We start from the raw sequence: 19,718 nt of genomic DNA on the forward strand, positions 1-19,718 counted from the left end.
GCTAACTTCTGCAATAAGAGTTTAAAAAAGAGATTAAAGGAATTAGAGTAGGTAATGAGGAAACCAAATTATCACTTCTTGCAGATGATATGATGGTATGCTTAGAGAACCCCAGAGATTCTACTGAAAAGCTATTAGAAATAATCCACAATTTTCACAAAGTTGCAGGATACAAAATAAACCCACATAAATCATCAGCATTGTTATATATCACTAACAAAATCCAACAGTTAGAGATACAAAAAGAAATTCCATTTAAAGTAACTGCTGATAGTATAAAATATTTGGGAATCTATTTGCCAAGGGAAAGTCAGGAACTATATGAACAAAACTATAAAACACTATCCACACAAATAAAGTCAGATCTAACCAATTGGAAAAATATTAAGTGCTCTTGGATAGATAGAGCAAATATAATAAAGATGACAATGCTATATAAACTAATCGATTTATTTAATGCTATACCAATCAGATCCCAAAAAAATCTATTTTAATGACCTAGGAAAAAATAACAAAATTCATCTGGAAGAACAAAAGGTCAAGACTTTCAAGGGAACTAATAAAAGAAATCAAATGAAGGTGGACTACCTGTACCAGATCTAAAACTATATTATAAAGCAATGGTCACCAAAACCATTTGGTATTGACTAAGAAATAGACTAGTTGATCAGTGGAATAGGTTAGGTCCACAGGACAAATTAGTCAATAACATTAATAATCTAGTGTTTGACAAACCCAAAGACCCCAGCTTTTGGGACAAGAATTCACTATTTAACAAAAACTCCTGGGAAAATTGGAAATTAGTATGGCAGAAACTAGGCATTGAGCCACACTTAGCACCTTACACCAAGATAAGGTCAAACTGGGATCATGATCTAGGCATAAAGAATGAGATTATAAATAATGATAGTTTACATCTCAGACCTGTGGAGGAGGAAGAAATTTATAACCAAAGAAGAACTAGAGATCATTATTGATGACAAAATAGAAAATTTTGATTATATCAAATTTAAAAGCTTTTATACAAACAAAACTAATGCAGGCAAAATTAGAAGGGAAACAATAAACTGGGAAACCATTTTTACAGTCAAAGGTTCTGATAAAGACCTCATTTCCAAAATATATAGAGAATTGACTCTAATTTATAAGAAATCAAGCCATTCTCCAATTGACAAATGGTCAAAGGATATGAACAGACAATTTTCAGATGAAGAAATTGAAATTATTTCTAGCCATATGAAAAGATACTCCAAATCATTATTAATTGAAGAAATGCAAATTAAGACGACTGAGATATCACTACACACCTCTCAGATTGGCTAGGATGACAGGAAAAGATAATTATGTATGTTGGAGGGGATGTGGGAAAAGTGAGACACTGATACATTGTTGGTGCAATTGTGAATACATCCAGCCATTCTTGTTAGAATTCTTACAAGGTGCTAAGTCAGTTATCTAATTTAGCATGGTACTTAAGTTTTCTAGCTCACTAATGTATTTAGTAAAATTGGAGTTCTACATGATTCACAAGTCAGAGAGGAGTCCAGGAGATTCACAAGTCAGGAAGGACAAGCCCACTAACCCACAAGCCCACTCTCGGAGGTGGAGTCAGATTCATTCCATATATCACCTTTGTCGCTGCTGGAGGCTTTGGAGTCAGAGGGACGAGAAGCTGGCAGAAGCAAAAGACTAGCCGCAAGAGCTCTTGGAACCAAGGAGAGAGATAGGCCTCTAAGAAACTAACTGGGGTATTTTGAAGGCGACAATAAAAGATCTGAACTTTAACAGCTGATTGCATTTGAGGTGATTATTACTCTGAACTAAAAGGAAGGCTGCTTCCAGAAGCCCCCCCCCCCAAGAAACCTGCTCCCAGAGAAGGATTATGTTTTAGAGAAGAGAATATAGCACATTCTGGAGAGCAATTTGGAACTATGCTCAAAAAGTTATCAAACTGTGCATACCTTTTGATCCAGCAGTGTTACTACTGGGCTTATATCCCAAAGAGATCTTAAAGAAGGGAAAGGAACCTATATGTGCAAAAATGTTTATGGCAGCCCTTTTGTAGTGTCCAGAAACTGGAAATTGAGAACCCATCAATTGGAGAATGGCTGAATAAATTGTTCTGTAAAAAATGACCAGCAGGATGATTTCAGAAAGGCCTGGAGAGACTTATATGAACTGATGCTGATACTTCAACAACAATACTGTATGATGATCAATTCTGATGGCCATGGCCCTCTTCAACAATGAGATGAACCAAATCAGTTCCAATAGAGCAGTAATGAATTGAACCAGCTATTCTCAGCAAAAGAACTCTGGGAAATGAGTGTGAACCACTGCATAGAATTCCCAATCCCTTTATTTTTGTCTGCCTGTATTTTTGATTTCCTTCACAGATTAATTGTACATTATTTCAAAGTTCGATTCTTCTTCTGCAGCAAATAATTGTATGGACATGTATACATATATTGTATTTAACATATACTTTAACATATTTAACATGAATTGGTCTACCTGCCATCTGGAGGAGGGGATGAGGGGAAGGAGGAGAAAAGTTGGAATAGAAGGTTTTACAAGGGTCAATGCTGAAAAATTACCCATGCATATATCATGTAAATAAAAAGCTATAATAAAAAAAGAAGAAGATAAGGGAGGGATCCTTGGGGGAGGAGGTTTAGTAATAATAAGGCAAAGTATAAAGTAAAGTAAAAGAGTCAGCAGGGATCAGAAACAAGAGATGCAAACATAAATAATAATAATCAGGAGTACAATTTAGTAGAAAAAATACTAGTAAGCATCATTGATCTCAGACAAAGTTAATGTTAAAACAGATTCAATCAAAGAAAGAAAATAAGGAAACAACATGTCGGCCATATTAATTAATATCATTTTAGACTATTCAAAACCACTAGACAATATAAAGTCTGCAATATTGCTATGGTATAGGAAATTAAGAGTTGCTGTATTTAGAAAAACATGGAAAGGCTTGGCTCCTAGAAGGAATTTGTTATCCACTTTCAGAGAAACAGAAAACAAACAAGTATAGTACAACCCTATGTAGATTTATATAAATGTATATTTATATGTTGTATGATTATAAGATTGTATGATTATAAGTGTATGATTATAAATATCTAGATATATAGGTATCTAAGCATATGTTTGTGTATATATGTATGTATACATAGAGAAAGAGATATACACACACAAGCAAGCTATAGTTGTGTTGGTATATATCTACACTTAACTATAACTTTCTTGAAGGATGTGAGGTGGTGGAAAAAAAAGGGGGGAAAATAAAATTTAAAAGTGCACAACAGAAAATAAAAGAAAACTTACAAGGAAGCAAAGAAAAGATGGATAGTTCTGAATACAATAAGCTTCCTTGAAATGGAAAATTATTGTTTTATATGATAAATCTTTGCTTATGTTCAACTGCGCATATGAATTTTTTTCTTTTTCTCTTCATAGTTTTTTTCTTTTTTCTAATTTGTATAAAAGTTTTAAATAAGGCATCTTAAAGAAAATAAATAAAGTCAAAATGACTAAATAGAAGAAAATGTGAACTATCTCATCAGAGAAACAACTGATCTGGAAAATCGAAAAAGGAGGGATCATTTAATAGTTAATGCACTACCTGAAAACCATGATTTTTTAAAAAGTAAGACATCATATTTCCCCAAAAAACCACTTAAGTCCAAAATAGAAATGGAAAGAATCTGCTGATCACCTCCTGAAAAAAAATCCAAAATGAATACTTCCATAAATATTATAATCATATTCCAGAGCTCACAAGCCAAAGACAAATATTTCAGACAATAATTCAAGTTAGCATGATCAGGAGCACACAAGATTTAAGAAATCTCCACATTAAAGAAGTGGAGAATTTATAATAATATGATATTTTGGAAGGCAAAGAAACTAGGATGACAACTTAGTAAGACCTATCTCACCATATTGAGTATAATCCTTCAAGGGAAAATAAAAATAGCATTCAACTGGAATAACAAAATAGCACAAATCTCAAGACAGGATTTTCAGTGCCAAGAAAGAAACCCTTTGAATCCCTCCCAAATTGCACTCCCAAAACCACCTCATTAAAGAAAATGACAACAAGGGGACAACAAGCCAAAATTTATGGGAAACAGCCAAATGTCAAGAATATCAAAGGAATCAGTGAAAAAAAAAAACCTAAAGAAATTAGGCCTAGCCATACCAGATTTCAAGCTGTAATCAACAAAATAATGTAATACTCACTAACAGACTGGGAGTAGAATTCTGTGAAGATAGTGGAATAGGTCATAAAATTCCAAACTCTTCCGATCTTCCCCATAAACACCAAAAAAAAAAAAAAAATGCATCTTAGGGCAAAGAGAGATGAGGAAATACAAATTAGAGTTGGAGCAGAACAGTGATTCTCCAGGGTCAATGGGAGAAGATTCAAAGAAAGACACCAGAATGGAATTTTGGCCTGTGTGAACTGTAAATTCCTCCAGGTTAGCTCCTCTTTAACACCAAGTTGGAAGTTCTGAGGGAAGTTTGGTTGGGAGGCAGCCTTAGCCCTAAACATAGGAATTTTCCTCTCCTGGACAGTTTGGTATCTCATAGATCTAAATCCAGGAAAACTGAGGAATTCCTATTGATAAGGAATGCCAGGCCCAACTGTACTGCTGATATGTCATGATACTTGGGAAGGAATACAAAGCCATCAAATGAGTGCAGAAGCAGTAGGGTAGAGTGCCTGTTTGTAGGCACTTTTAAAAAGATGAAGTTTTTACTTTGGGGTCCTAGGTGAGAAGAGACAACTGAAAGAATATCTACAGCAAAAAAAAATATCATTCCTGTCCAAGCCCAGGACTAGAAGTGATTAGCGTAACAAGCTCTTATCTAAGAGAGAAAAAGAAAGGAGAGGAAGGGAGGGAGGGAGGCAGAGGAAAAGAGAGAGAGAGAAAGACAGAGACAGAGTATGATTACATCATTACAGCACAACTATATGTGAACTAGAGAACCATCATGTCATCAATTTCAGAGTTAACACCTTGTTGTAAGTATCCTTGTTTCAAGTATACTTCTCTGGAGTTCTGGCATTCTACAAACAACCAAAAAAAATCAAATATGCTTGAACTACAATTAGAATCACCCAAGACCTATTAATGGCTACAATAAAAGACTGTAGGTCTTAGAGTATCATAAAAGTGATATATATATATATATATATATATATATATATATATAGTTGCAGCTAGTTCAATTATTCATCAAGTAATACATATCTAATGAATCACGTAATAGTGAATATAAGAATAAACAACTTATATTCTGTATGTCATCTAGACATATAGATTTTAAAAGGGAGGCCTTATAATATATCTCATGTTTTAATATAATGGAAATTACTTGTGTGCCAGCTGGAGGACTAATTTGTACAATTACAAGATCAGGAGAATACTGACATGTCTCTATCCTATAATGCTCAAATTCCATGGTGGCATAAAAAAAAGCCCTTAAGTTCCCTCTGAAATGTTCTTGGGCATCTCCATTTGCCCAACCCAAGAGATAATTCATCCATCTTCCAACTACCTAATCAGTAGAAATATTTCCTGACCTGACCATACCACAACCTTGTGATTCTGCTAGTATTCATATTTCAGCCTATTCCTTATATGGAAATAAATGAAATTGCTGTTCTACATTTAATATAATTGTTACCCTATAAAAGTAGAGGTGGGTGAGATGATGGGAGGTGGGCAGTTCAGATCAAAAGGAAAGTCAAGGATCCACTTCATTAGAGGGAAGCTGAATGGCCCCAGTAAAGTATTTTTGGCTTGGAGATCTGCCCCAGTCTCTCTTTTGGCCTTCTGGAGTGATTTTTCCCCTACAATATCCAATAAAATTTACCATAATAATAAACAGAAAATAAAAGACATCCAATTAATTGTCAGATTTTCAGGATTTTGCTATTTAAAAAAAACCCTGAAAACATAAAATTTGATATATGACTCAACATCAAAAACTCATTTTAATGGACTCAATAAGAAAAAATTGTTTATGTTTTATATGTGAAAATGTAAACTATATGTTTAAGATTGTCATTAGAAAGTGGGTGGCTCAAAAGAAAAATGGGGTTAGAGCTGTATATGAGATGTATCTAAAAAGCAAAACTGTAGAAAAAGGCAAAAACAAATGAGTGCAAGCACAAGAAATCACAAAGAAGAATTATATGGGAGAGGAAGGCTATTATTTTTGAAATCCTACTCACATCAGGAATTGGTTATAAAAGAAGAATACATATATGTGTGAGTGTGTGTGTGTGTGCAGAAGAGTATAAAACTTCAAAATTTATAAAGAAATGAGGGGAAGGAATAGGATAAAGTGTAGAAGGGTGTATAGATTAACAGAAATAGAATAAATTGTAAAGATTAATTGGAAAGGTAACCTAGGAGTAAAAGTAAAGTAGAAGAATTAGCAAGGATTGGAAGTGTGAGATGTACACAAACATAATAACAATGATCAAGGTAGAATTTACTGGAAACAGCTAAGAAAGGGTAGTTTCATTGATTTCTGACAAAGTTAAAGTTTAAAAAAAAAGCTCAAACAAAATACAGAAATCTACATTATATGTCAGCCATATCAATATTGTTTTAGACTCTGTCATGGAGAAGGGAGGAAGAGAGAGAGATTTGGAACAAGATGTTTTGCATGTATTTGAAAAAATAATATACTATTTTTAAAATAAAGGTAAAAGTAAAATAATATTGTTTTCGACTCTTTAAAAGAATGAAATAGTATTAAGGTTGAAATATTGTTGTGGCATAGGAAATGATGTTTTGGTGGATAAGAAAAAATAGATAAGACTTGGAACCAAGAAGAATCGTGTTATCCACCTTTAGAGAAAAAGACAAATAAGCATAATACAACTTAACAAGTTGTATATGAATGTAAGTATATATATAAATATATGTACATGTATATGTATGTTTGTGAGATACAATTGTCTTTGTGATATGTGTGTATATTACATGTATATGTGTATCTATATATGCGTGAACATATGTATATGTGTGCATATGTCTGTATTTATTTTTTCTCTGTGTGTGTATGCCTAAATATATCTGTGCTTAACTATAGCCTTCTTGAATGGGGGTAGGGAAAGAAGTGGGGGAAAATAAACCCAAGCAGAAACCAAAAGAAAACCTATAAGGTATGAAAGAAAAGATGAACATTTTTAATCATTTTATTATTTTATACTTTTTTGAAATGGAAGTTTATTGTTACCTATTTTGCATCTTCTCATATTTTACTGTGCACATGACAACTTTTTTTCTTTCTTCTATTTTGTATTTAAGTTTTAAATGAATAATCTTTTTAAAAAGAGTGGTGGATTGTAATGTTCTTTTTTTTGGTTTTCTGGAGGTCTTGGAGCAGCCTTCGTTTCAGCAGAGTAATCGCCACAAGAATAGCCAGGTATTAAAGTCCAAAAGTCTTTATCGTTTTCTTTGCCTGGTGCTCAGCTAGCTTTCTTGTGGCCTTCAGATGGGATTTAGTTTCAGTGGAGAAAATGCAGGAGGGCAGGCCAGCCACCACAAGACTGATTGAAGATGGAAATAAATCTCTCTTTCCTTGGCTCTGAGATCTTGACCTCCCGCCTCCAGTCCTCTTGTCTTCTCTGGTTCTGACTTTGGCTGAGGCTCCCAGCTTATATGGGCTACACTGAATATAAGCCAATCATTATATCACTAGGAAATCATTATTTGTTGTAAGATTAGACTTAGAGAACTATTAATCACCATGCTAAACTAGATAACCATTATCTCATCAATTCTACTGACATCACTTTATAAAGAATCCTTGTTTCAGAGTTCTGGCCCATAACATCTCCTGCTTTCTTTTGTTTTACAACATAAGGGGGTCACCCTCTTCCTGACTTCTCAAGGAGGTGAGAACCCCAAAAAGGAGGTGATCACGCCTTCCCTGACTTCTCAAAAAAGGGGTGAAAACATCAAAAAAGGAGGTGATCATGCACTAAAATTAAATTAATAAGGAAGTGTTTCTTGCAATATATGGGGTCTTATTTGGGATTTGAAAGAAGTAAGGAAAATCAGAAAGTAGAGATGAGAAGAGAGAGCATTGTAGGCATGAGGACAGCCAGAGAAAAACTCATAGACATCGAAGATAGAGTATCTTTTGTGAAAAGCATCAAGGATTACAAAATTTGTTTGAAGATAAAAGTAGTTTAAGAGAGAACCTAAAGTGTAGAAATGTGAATTAGTATTAAAAAGGCAATGAGAGGAAAAGTGGAATGATCATTAGCTATTATTTTTTGCAACTAGACTTTTTGACCAATTAACATAATTGGTCATAAACACAAATGAAAGGAAAAGAAGTTAAATTTTGATGATTCTGCCTTGCTATTGGAATGTATTCTTCTTTGATGCTTTCCTCTTCTTCCTGAAACTTTGCCCATATGTGGTAGCAAAATTATGCCTGCTAATAAGAGTCATGTCCTCTCTACAATATCATGACATGTCATACACTGGTTATTATATAACATATTATTATATATTAGAATATTTTCTAATGTTTTCAGTTGCAAACTGTGGAATGACTTTCTTCTCTTAGAGTAACATGTTACATCAGTGAAAATGATCTTTGGAAATATTATCATAGTGGATATTGATGGTTCAGTGGAAGGTTGGACCAGATGACATCTCACTTCCCTTTCAACTCTAAAATTCTGTAATGCTAAGGTGACATCTCTACATCAAATATCCATTGAATCCTTTCAAAAGAAGAAGGAACATTCAACATGAATCAAAACAACCATACTTGGGTGACAGAATTTCTCCTTTTGGGTCTTTCTGATGACCCTCAGACTCAACTGCTGCTCATTGTATTGTTCCTGGGTGTCTACTTAGACACTGTGCTTGGGAGTTTACTCATCATCTACCTAGTGCTAAGTTACTCCCAGCTCCATACACCCATGTATTTTTTCCTTTGTAACTTGTCTCTGGTTGACTTTGGCCTCTCTACTGTCATAGTTTCCCAAGCAGTAATCTACATGTTAACTAGAAAGAATGTCATTTCCTTTATTGGATGTGCAGCTCAGATTTTTCTTTCCATTCTTCCTGGAAGTAGTGTTCACTATTAGCTGTAATGTCCTATGATCCATACTTAGCAACATGTGACCTCATGCATTACTCTCTCATCATGACAAAGAACATGTGTGGCCAGTTGGCATCAGGTTGCTGTGTCAGTGGCATTATAACATCCTCAGTTGACCTCTTTTAACAGTATACCTTCCCTACCAAGGAGACAATAAGATTGCTCTTATCTTTTATGATGCCCCAATTCTCTTGACCCTGGCATCTGGAGACACACATAAAGCAGAGATGGCCATTTTTAACATGCAAGTAGTGATTCTTCTTGTACCTGTGACCCTGATCTTGGCCTTCTACAATGCTATCATCGTGACTGTCATCAGGATAAAAAGAACCTCAGGAAGATTCAAGGCATTTTCCACCTGTGGTTCCCATCCCCTTGTGGTCATCCTTTTTTATGGGACCCTAATAATTGCCTACATGACACCTAAGTCCTCTCATCTACAGTCTGAGAAATAAGGATGAGATGAGAGCCTTCAGAAATGTAGTTAACAAAAGGCAATCCTGATTCTTGTGGTATAACTATATTTGGTCACATCTCTTATTTCTAACACTTATCATCAGTACCATCACTCTGGGAAAACATAAAAATGTAGTCCTTTTATTTCATATGTATTTATATATAAATTTTATATATTGTTAAAGTCATACAGCTAGTAAATATCTGAGCCTGGATTTCAACATATAAAGGTGAGTTTTCCTTTTTCCTAACCCACTGCACTACCCACATACAAACTTCTATGTGTATATGTATGTATGTGTCTTCATATTATATTTATTGTACAACCTCACAATGATTCGATTACTGAGAAAAGTTTGAGGTGATGCATCATTCTTTCCAGAGACTTAGCTGGAATTTTGACATTATGGAAAACTCAGGGAAGAATATTGTAAATATGGAATTTTCAAAGGCCCTAGAAATTCCACATAGGACTGTGGAGAACAGAGCAATGTATGGGGTAATATTCTTCTCTAAAATGTAATGATCTCTGGGAGCAGGTTTCTTGGGGGGCTTCTGGAAGCAACTTTCATTTCAGTTCAGTAATCTCCCCAAATACAGCCAGGGATTAAAGTCCAAATCCTTTATTGTCTTCTTCAAAGTCTTATCTCCTTTACCATGGATGGTGGATAATTTAGAAGAACTTCAGGAAAAGTCTGTCTCACTTGGATAAATGGGAAGAATAGCCCAGCAGACACCATTCTAATAGGAAGCTCTTAGCCACAGCACAGACTAGCAGGAGGGCTCCCTTCAGTCTTCATTCAACACATCAGTGACTCAGCAGACAAACTGTGAGACCTTCAATCCTAGCCCAGAAAGCAAATAATGACACCCCCTCATCACCAGCACAATAGGCAAGACCAACCCAGCTCAGTGAGAAAGTGGCCAGCACTTCTGGCTTCAATGTGGAAAGCCAGTGATGAAATCTCTTTCCCTCTGCAAAAGAAGCTTGGGACAAACTCTCTTGTGTTCCAGGAGCAGAGATCAAGTTTTAAAAATGAGCAAAAAAAAAACAAAAAGAGTCCTGTCTTAGAAAGCAGCTAGGGCAACAGAGATCAGAATACAAACTGAGAAGAGGACAACAATGGCAAAATGCATACATGTGAAGCCTCAAAGGAAAATATGAATTCATTTTAGGCTCAAACGTTCTCTTAGAAGACCTCAAGAAGGATTTTTTTTAAATCAAGTAAGAGAGGTAGAAGGAAAATTGGGGGAAAAAAGAAAGAAAGAAATGGTAGTTATGCAGAATAATTGAGGGGGGGAGGCAACTGCTTGGGAAAAAAACAAAAAGATTGACTGAAGAAAATGCATCATTAAAAAATGTAATTGGCAAAGTGGAAACAAAATTCACTAAAGAAATGAGTCCTCTAAAAGTAGAATTGGCCAGATGGAAAAGTAGGTTAAAAAAATAACTGAAGAAAATAATTTATTAAAAATTAGATTGGACTAGTTGGGAACTAATGATTCAAGGAGACATCAAAAATCAGTCAAACAAAATTAAAGAAATAAAAAGGTAGAAAGTGTAAAACACCACTTTCAAAAAACAAACAACCTGAAAAATAGATCCAGAAGAGATCCAATTTAAGAATTATTGCACTATCTGAAAACCATGATCAAAAAAAAAAAAAAGAGCTTGAACAATATTAAAAAATCATAAAAGCAAACTTTCCTAATATACTAGAGCCAGAGGATAAAAATAGTTATTGAAAGAAGCTACCCATCATCTCCTGAAAGACAATCCAAAATGAAAACTCCAAGGGATTTTGTAGCTAAATTCCAGAATTATCAGGTAAAAGAGAAAATCCTGCAAGCAGCAAGAAATAATGCTGATATCAAGAAGTTACAGTCAGGATTATCCTAGACTTAACAATTTCCATATTAAAAGATCAGAGAGCCTGAAATATGATATTTTAGAAAGCAAAAGAGTTTGGACTACAACCAAGAATTACTATCCAGAAAAACTGAGTACATGATTCAGTGGAAAAGATGAATATTCAATGAAATTTTCATTGAATTACTTTCAATGATTTCTGATGAAAAGACCAGAACTAAACAGAAATTTCAATTTTCAAATACAAAACTCAAAAGTGTAAAAAGATAAACCAGAAATTTTAAAAATTGTTTTTAAAGGCTAAATTTTTCCTATTTCTACATGGGAAAATAATACTAAGTTAGATCTTGTCTTTGTTGAAGAAATCCACTTCCATCAGAATACATCCTCATACGGTATCGTTGTTGAGGTATATAATGATTTCCTGGTTCTGCTCATTTCGCTCAGCATCAGTTCATGTAGGTCTCGCCAATCCTCTCTGTATTCATCCTGCTGGTCATTTCTTACAGAACAATAATATTCCATAACATTCATATACCACAATTTACTCAACCATTCTCCAATTGATGGGCATCCATTCATTTTCCAGTTTCAAGCCACTACAAACAGGGTTGCCACAAACATTTTGGCACATACAGGTCCCTTTCCCTTTTTTAGTATCTCTTTGGGGTATAAGCCCAATAGAGACACTGCTGGATCAAAGGGTATACACAGTTTGATAACTTTTTGGGCATAGTTCCAAATTGCTCTCCAGAATGGCTGGATGTATTCACAATTCCACCAACAATGTATCAGTGTCCCTGTTTTCCCACATCCCCTCCAACATTCTGCATTATCTTTCCCTGTCATTCTGGCCAATCTGACAGATGTATAGTGGTATCTCAGAGTTGCATGATATGCTTTCAAAGGACATGCTAATTTGCAGAAATAAAACAGAGAGGGAAGTAGTGCCAAAGGCAAAGCATTTGGAAATTTATAAAGATGGTGAATGGATACATCTGTCATTGATTTGAAAGATTTAATTTGATTATGAGTTAAGAATTATAAAGCAGGGCAAAGAGGAGAAGAAAGGTATAAGAGAAGAATCAAGGTACCTGGTAAGAAGATAAGGGAGTGAAATGAATCATTTTCAAAATTGGATTTTGCTTTAATATGTAACTGAGGTAACCATATCTTTGCTACCACAAAAAATGCTTCCATGAGTATTTTGATGTTCATTGTGATATCCTTGACATATTTGGCTATGTGGCTATCAGTGAGATATCTAGGTCTTTTAGTAATTTGGGTTCTTTTAGTCACTTTCTTAGAAAATCAGGTCTCATATCTCTTCACACTGGATATTCTTGGCTTTGGATGCTAGTTAATCAGCATCCAATAATCAAATAAAAATTGTCATTGTTTCTGGCCAGTTATTTACTTCTATGTATTGTTTTGCTCTATTGGAATGTAAGCTTCAAGAAAAAATATTAAATGTTTCATTTTGCCATTTTTACATAGCACAGAATTTAGCATATGAATGTTATATACATGCTTTTTCATTCCTTCATTTATTTATGAACAATTTTAAATTCCATACCTAAATATTAGGACTAATTCATAGTTCCATTCAATGTGTATCAATTGATGTGTGTGTGTGTCTAACTCTAGTCTCTTTTACATTGACTAGTTCTAACCACTTTTCTAATTTTTATGTGAGGTAAAATCTGAGATTTGCTTTGCTTTGTATTTTTGTTATTAATAGTGACTTAGAGAAATCTTTTTCATGACTATTAATGGTTTGCTAATGTTCTTGTAAAAAAAACAGATCTTTTCATGTCCTTTCATCATTAGTCTTTGGGAAATGAGTCTTGTGTCTATATACATACCTCATTTTATGAAATATCAAATTCTTTATCTCTTATGACTCAAGGTTTGCAAAAAATTTTATATATAAAATTTTATCTTCACATCAATCCTGTAAAGTGCTATTATTATCCTCATTGTATAGATGAGCAGATGATAGGTTGTGATTTTCTCAGGCTCAGATAGATAGTAAATGTCAGAGGATGATTTGAACTGGTTTTCCTGACTTTCTAATGCAGTATTCTGCTGTACTACATGCAGGGCTAAAATTTACTTTTTTTAACAGACTAAACAGTTGCTCTGTATCCTGTCATTTCAACTTTATCTTATCATGATACTGGTATTTTTAATTTTCCACACTGTTTTACAACCCACATGTTTTATTCCAGTTATTCTTAATCAGCAACTACCATAGCCCATGCCAACACCGTCTGAAGAGCTATCCGTCAAAACCAGTGTTTTAACTAGCAATTTGTTTTGTTGTCCAGAAAAAGCAGTAAAAATCAAACCCTAGAAAAATTGTATAACATGCATTTCAAACACATGTGGAGAGGATGCTTTTAGAGGTTATTTTTGGATGGGAAACCAGAAAGCTAAGGAAAGGCTCATATGATGTCATTGCCAGACTATAATCTGTTAACTTCCAATCTTAATTAATTATTCTTCTTAATCAGATACCATTATTGCTGAATTGGTTCCAAAGTTGGTGTTTGAAATCCTCTAAATATTGACCCCTTTAGGCATTATTTCAGCTTCCAGATTATTTCAGCTTAATTATGGTCCTGCTAATAGCCTCTTTACTCGTTTTTATATATAGCCAATCTTAGAGACCCATCTATATTAAAAGCTCTATTTGCTTTATTTGAAATGGAAAATGAAAAGAGAAATTGAATATGTATCAAGGAATCATCCTTTGCTGTGGGTTACAAGTTAGAATTGCTTAGATGATCTCCTTAACTATTAAATACTATGACAACATGTGGATGGTTTGGAGTAAAAGAAGCATTACTACTCTTGCTAATAGGTCAGAACAGCCATGAAAAGTATATATGATGCAGTGGTATGAAGAGGGAAAGTATGATTTATGCTGTCTCCATAATAAAAGCCTATCTATTAATTTAGAGATTTAGTACAATGAAAATAATTGTAGTGTCCTAACAAGAACTATGTAAGTGCAGAATGGAGGAGGTATGATAAGTGAACAACTGTGGGAAAAGGTTTAGGAGATTTAATGGATTGCAAACTCAATATCAAGTCAGTAGTATGACATTGCTCCTCAAAAAGTGAATGCAATTTTAGGCTATATTAATAAAAATATAGTATCTGGAAGAAAAAGGAGGAAATATATCCATTGCATTCCTTCCTGTTCAAGCCATAATATATTATTATATTTGATTTTGGGTATTATGTTTTAGTTAAAACAAAGTAGATCATAGATTTAAATTTGGAAGGGACTTAAGAATGCAACTTCCTATTACTATAGATATTATAATAGCTTGCCCAGAGAAACCATTGTTTACTGAGAATCACAGAGATAGGAAATTGACAGAAAGGATTTGCAGAATCCATGTTCTCTGATTCCAAATATGCTAATCTTTCTACCATATTATACTGCTTCTAAGGAAAGGTAGAAAATTTTAATGAGTGAATTAGATATTGTGCCATGAAAAAATTGGTTGGTGGAACTGGGGGTGTTTAGCCTAAAAAAGAAAGGATCCAGTGGGATGTGTAACTGCTTCTAAACATTTGGAAGGCAGTTAGATTTTTATTTTTAATTATTTTTTACTTTTAAAAATTAATATTTTATTTTCTCCACTTACATATAAAAACAATTTTTGACATTTAAAAGATTTATTTTGAGTTCCAAATTTTTTCATACTCTATTTGCCCTTCCTCTTCCATTGAGAAGACAAGCAATTTAATACAGGTTATATAATATGTGCAGTTATGCAAAACATATTTCCATATTACTCAGATTGTGAAAGAAAACATATAAATATGAGAAAAATACAGAACATAAAGAAAAAGTATGCTGCAATCTACTTTCAGACTCCATCAGTTTTTTCTCTGGAGGTGGACAGCATTTTTCATTCAAACTCCTTCAGAATTTTAGATAATTATATTTTACTTAAAATAACTATATCATTCAGTTGATCACCCTATAATATTGCTGTTCTGCCATGTTTTGTATTGTTCCACTCATTTCATTTTGCACCTTTTTATGTGACTCTTTCCAGCTTTTCTGAGAATATTTTGCTCATCATTTCCTAAGGCACAGTATTTTCCCCTCAAAATCATATACATCTCATTCACCCATTTCCCAATTGATGGGCATCCTTTCAATTCTTTGACACTACATAAAGAGCTGCTATAAATATTTTTCTTATACATATTCTTTTTATTTTTATCTCTTTGAGATTCAGACCTAATGATGGTGTTGCTGGTTCAGGGAATGTATAGAGTGTGCTCTTTCAAGATAGCTCCAAATTGCTTTTCAGAATGGTTAAATAAGTTTCCATTTCCACCAATAATATATTGATGTTCCCCGAACATTTGTCATTTTATTTTTCTGTCATTATCTAATCTGATAGATATGGAGTGTTATCTCAGAATTGTTTTAATTTGGATATCTCTCATCAATAGCTATTTAAAACACTTTTTTCTTATGACTATTGTCAACTGGACTGAACTATTTTCTAATCTGTAGTTGGCCAGATCTTAATAAAACATGTCAGAGACAGAAGAATCAGGAATCAAACAGAAGTTTAATTTCAAAATAAAGGAAATGACTTATAAGAAAGGAGACAGATTAGATATACATGCCAGTGCCCTTCCCCTTGTAGGGGGACCTGAGGAAGAATGGGAAGATTTCAATACTTACACCAATGACTTTGCAGTGAGCTATAGTCTTGACAATGAGGGGTGACAATAACATTGAGACAAATTTGAGTCCTAACAGGGTTTCATGGTCAGAACATGGGAACAGTAGATGCTTATCCAAGCTCAGAGAACACTTGATGCTGGTCAAAACAATATAATAATTATAAAATTTTGAAAGAAAGTGAGATGATCTAGATGGTGAGGACAAAAGAATTGTTATTATTGCCAAACTCAGCTTGCTTGCTGGACCTTAGCTCTAGAAAATAGGATGGCAAACAGTAGTTTCTTTTTATTTCTATTTTATCCTTTTCCAGGGATATCACATCAACTTTCCTTGATAATTTCTTAAACATGGTATGTTGGGTCTTTGTTTTTAAACACAGCTTTCAGGTAGTCTAATAATTCTTAAATTATTTCTCCTTTGAGAAATCAAAGTCAATAAAATTGAACAACTCCCCAAACTTGAAAGATAGTATCCTGGTGCTGAAAGACCTATAGATTTAATAGAAAGAAGAGATAAGTGTATCTTGATCTCGTAAGGGTATTGTCTTAGAACTCACAAAGATGTTAAAGCAAGATTATTCATTTCAGTTAATTTTATTTCAAAATATGATTCCTTGTATGATTAAGTAAGTTAATAAACTGACTAGGATATTTGGCTCACAAATGAAGTTAGGATCAAGAAGGGGAAGAAAGTAGAGGAATGTAGAAAGAAAAAGATATTTTCCATATGTAGATGGAAAGTGTTTGCTAAGGAAACAAAGAAAGGGATTCACAAGTCAGTGAATGTGAGTGAAAAACATTGGAGATAAACTGACTTGTTATCATGAATGTCAGATGAAAAGAATCCAAGGCTGATGATCTTCCTAAGGGAGTAGAGGAAAAGTTGTAGGATTGAGATGTCATTGTAATGTCCAGACTAGTTTTCTCGAGGGTCTCTCTGGAGAATCTCGTGACCAGCCTTCATCTTAGTGGAAGAGTGCAGAGTAAGCAGGAGAGCCACCAGGAGGATGGTCAAAGATGCAATGTCTCTATTTCCAGTCTTCTCAGCCCTTAAAAACCTCACTATGATTACATCATTACAGCACCCTAAATATGTATGAACTAAAGAACCACTATATCACCATACTAAGTACTAAGTATATGCGAACTAAAGAATCATTATCGCATCAATTACCCTGCTGTAGGTATTTTTGCTTCAAGTATACTTTTCTCAGAGTTCCCCAATATCTAGAGTCCTCTACATCTCCTGCTTTCTTTTGTTTTAGAACACAGATGGTCATGTCCTCACTGATTTCTCAGGAAGGGAGGTGGGCACCAAAGGGAAATGAGGAGGCAAACCACATATCATTAGCAGGTTTCTTCTGGGCTGAAGGGTCTTACTTGAAACAGATATACATAAATCCATCAGCATATGAGTTATTATATAAGCACATAGTAATATAACACAGGCTAATAGTGATGTAATAAACATTATGAATCAACATGAGAAATTATACATGTCCATAAGTCCTAGAAGGAGGGTATATAAATAACAAATACACATCTCTTTCAGCAAAAAAATAATCCAAAAACAATCTATTGTTCATTACTTCATGTGTCAGGGAATCCAGTGATTCCTCCAGGTTTTGAAGCCCTGCAACAGTTTCATCATGTGTCAGGGAATCCAATGAGTGCTACAGACTTTGAAGTCCTGCATCAGTCTCATTAACAATTTTTGAGGTTCATGAGTTAATTGCCCTATATATTGGATTAATAGCCATGCTTTTTCACTGGCATGTGTAAACAGAGATGGAACCATGTTTTTCTTGAGTCTTTTCCTTTGTTTCAAGGATCTTTTTCCATTTCTCTCTGATGCGCAAGGCAAATATGAGTCATTGGCACCCATCTGATTCCTTCTTCATGTGTAGAGATAAGAGTAACTCTCCCCCAAGTAGTTAACTTACCTGGTCTCTTTCATTCACCACTTTCTGGATCTTTCCACATCACTTGGTGATTATCTAAAGACAGTGGAGCTGCTTGCACTGGACACTACCCTTCCCATGGGTTATAAAACCTGTCTGCTGGAGCCAGCATATCTTTATCAAAAATAAAAAAATTAATAGTGTAAAGAACTAAATTTAGAAGTTCTCTAGAGTTACCTGTGGCTTCCCCTTTCTTTTATTTTTGGAGGAGCATCTTGATGTCTTTGTTTCTCCTCTCTACTATTGCCTGTCCTTGAGGATTAAAAGGTATGCCAGAGGTGTAATATCTTATACTGTGCACAAAAATGTGCAAAATGTTTAGAAGTATATGCAGGTCCATTATCTGTTTTTATTGCTTGTGGCACACCCATAACTGCAAAGGCTTGTATAAGGAATTTAGTGACAACTCAGGTTGTCTCTTTAGCTGCTGGTATTCCAAAAGTAAATCCTGAAAAAGTGTCTACTACAACATGAATAAAAGACAGACAACCAAAAGATTTATAAAGAGTCACATCCATTTGCCAAGTTTCATTGGGTCTCAAACCATGAGGGTTCTTCCCTGGAGGGAACATAGGAGCATGGAAAGGAAGGCAAGCTGTACAAGCTTTTACTATACTCCTACCTTTTTGTTTTGTCATCCCAAATTGCAGACATAAAGCTCAAGCAGCCTGAGGATATTTAGAATGAGATTTTGGGGCTGCCTGAAATAAAGAAGTATTGGCTAACATGGTTAGAAGGCTATCTGCCTTTGGATTTCCATAAAAAATAGGACCTGGAAGTCCACTATGCAAGTGGACATGCAAGATATAAATCTTACCTGGATGCTTTCTCACTTGCTCTTGAAGTTCCTTAAAGAGCTGATATATATTAGAGGCTACAAATCTCATTTGGGCTGTGGCAATTTTTTGTACCACATCTACTGAACAGGCTGAATCAGATATTTTATTTACATCTCCTGGATAATAAGTAAGAGCTAGCATGATTGCATACAATTCATTTTGCTGAGTGGACTGAAAAGGAGTTCATGACTATATTTAAGTCATGAGAGTATACATCACAAATATTATGTTTGGATGCATCTGTAAAGAGAGTTGGTTCTTTAAGAAGAACCTTAGAAACCTTTTCTTCAAAAATCCATTGTCAATTATATAATATTCTGGTTAGCTTTAATGGAGACCTTTGTCTCCATTAATTTGGAGCTGTGCCCAATAAAATTTGCCACTCTGGGATGGTCTCACAGCATGCATTAATTTGTGCATTGGTATAAAAGGCATATATCTTGTCAGGACTTATCCCAGATAATTGTACTACTTGCTTAATGGCCTTTAATAAAATTCTAGCCACAAGCACTGGTTAAGGAGTAAGGTTTTGTTCTAGTTGTGCTTGGAGGTTAACCTACTCTATCAGACTGTGTCCTTGATGAAGGACTGCTGTGGGTGCCTCTTTTGTAGCAAAAACTTATCTCCAAGGGTTTTTGAGTAACTTAATAACCACATTGGATTAAGACAGTTCAACTTCTCTCAAAGCCTCTTGAGCATCTTTTG

General features: G+C 34.4%; 1 pseudogene; it reads left to right on the forward strand.

The window, feature by feature from the left end:
- The first annotated feature begins 8,806 nt into the window (after positions 1 to 8,806).
- Positions 8,807 to 9,666, forward strand: LOC116421163 (annotated as a pseudogene).
- Positions 9,667 to 19,718: the final 10,052 nt, after the last annotated feature.

The sequence above is a fragment of the Sarcophilus harrisii genome, chromosome 2, assembly GCF_902635505.1.
Source record: "Sarcophilus harrisii chromosome 2, mSarHar1.11, whole genome shotgun sequence".
Classification (NCBI taxonomy): Eukaryota; Metazoa; Chordata; class Mammalia; order Dasyuromorphia; family Dasyuridae; genus Sarcophilus; species Sarcophilus harrisii.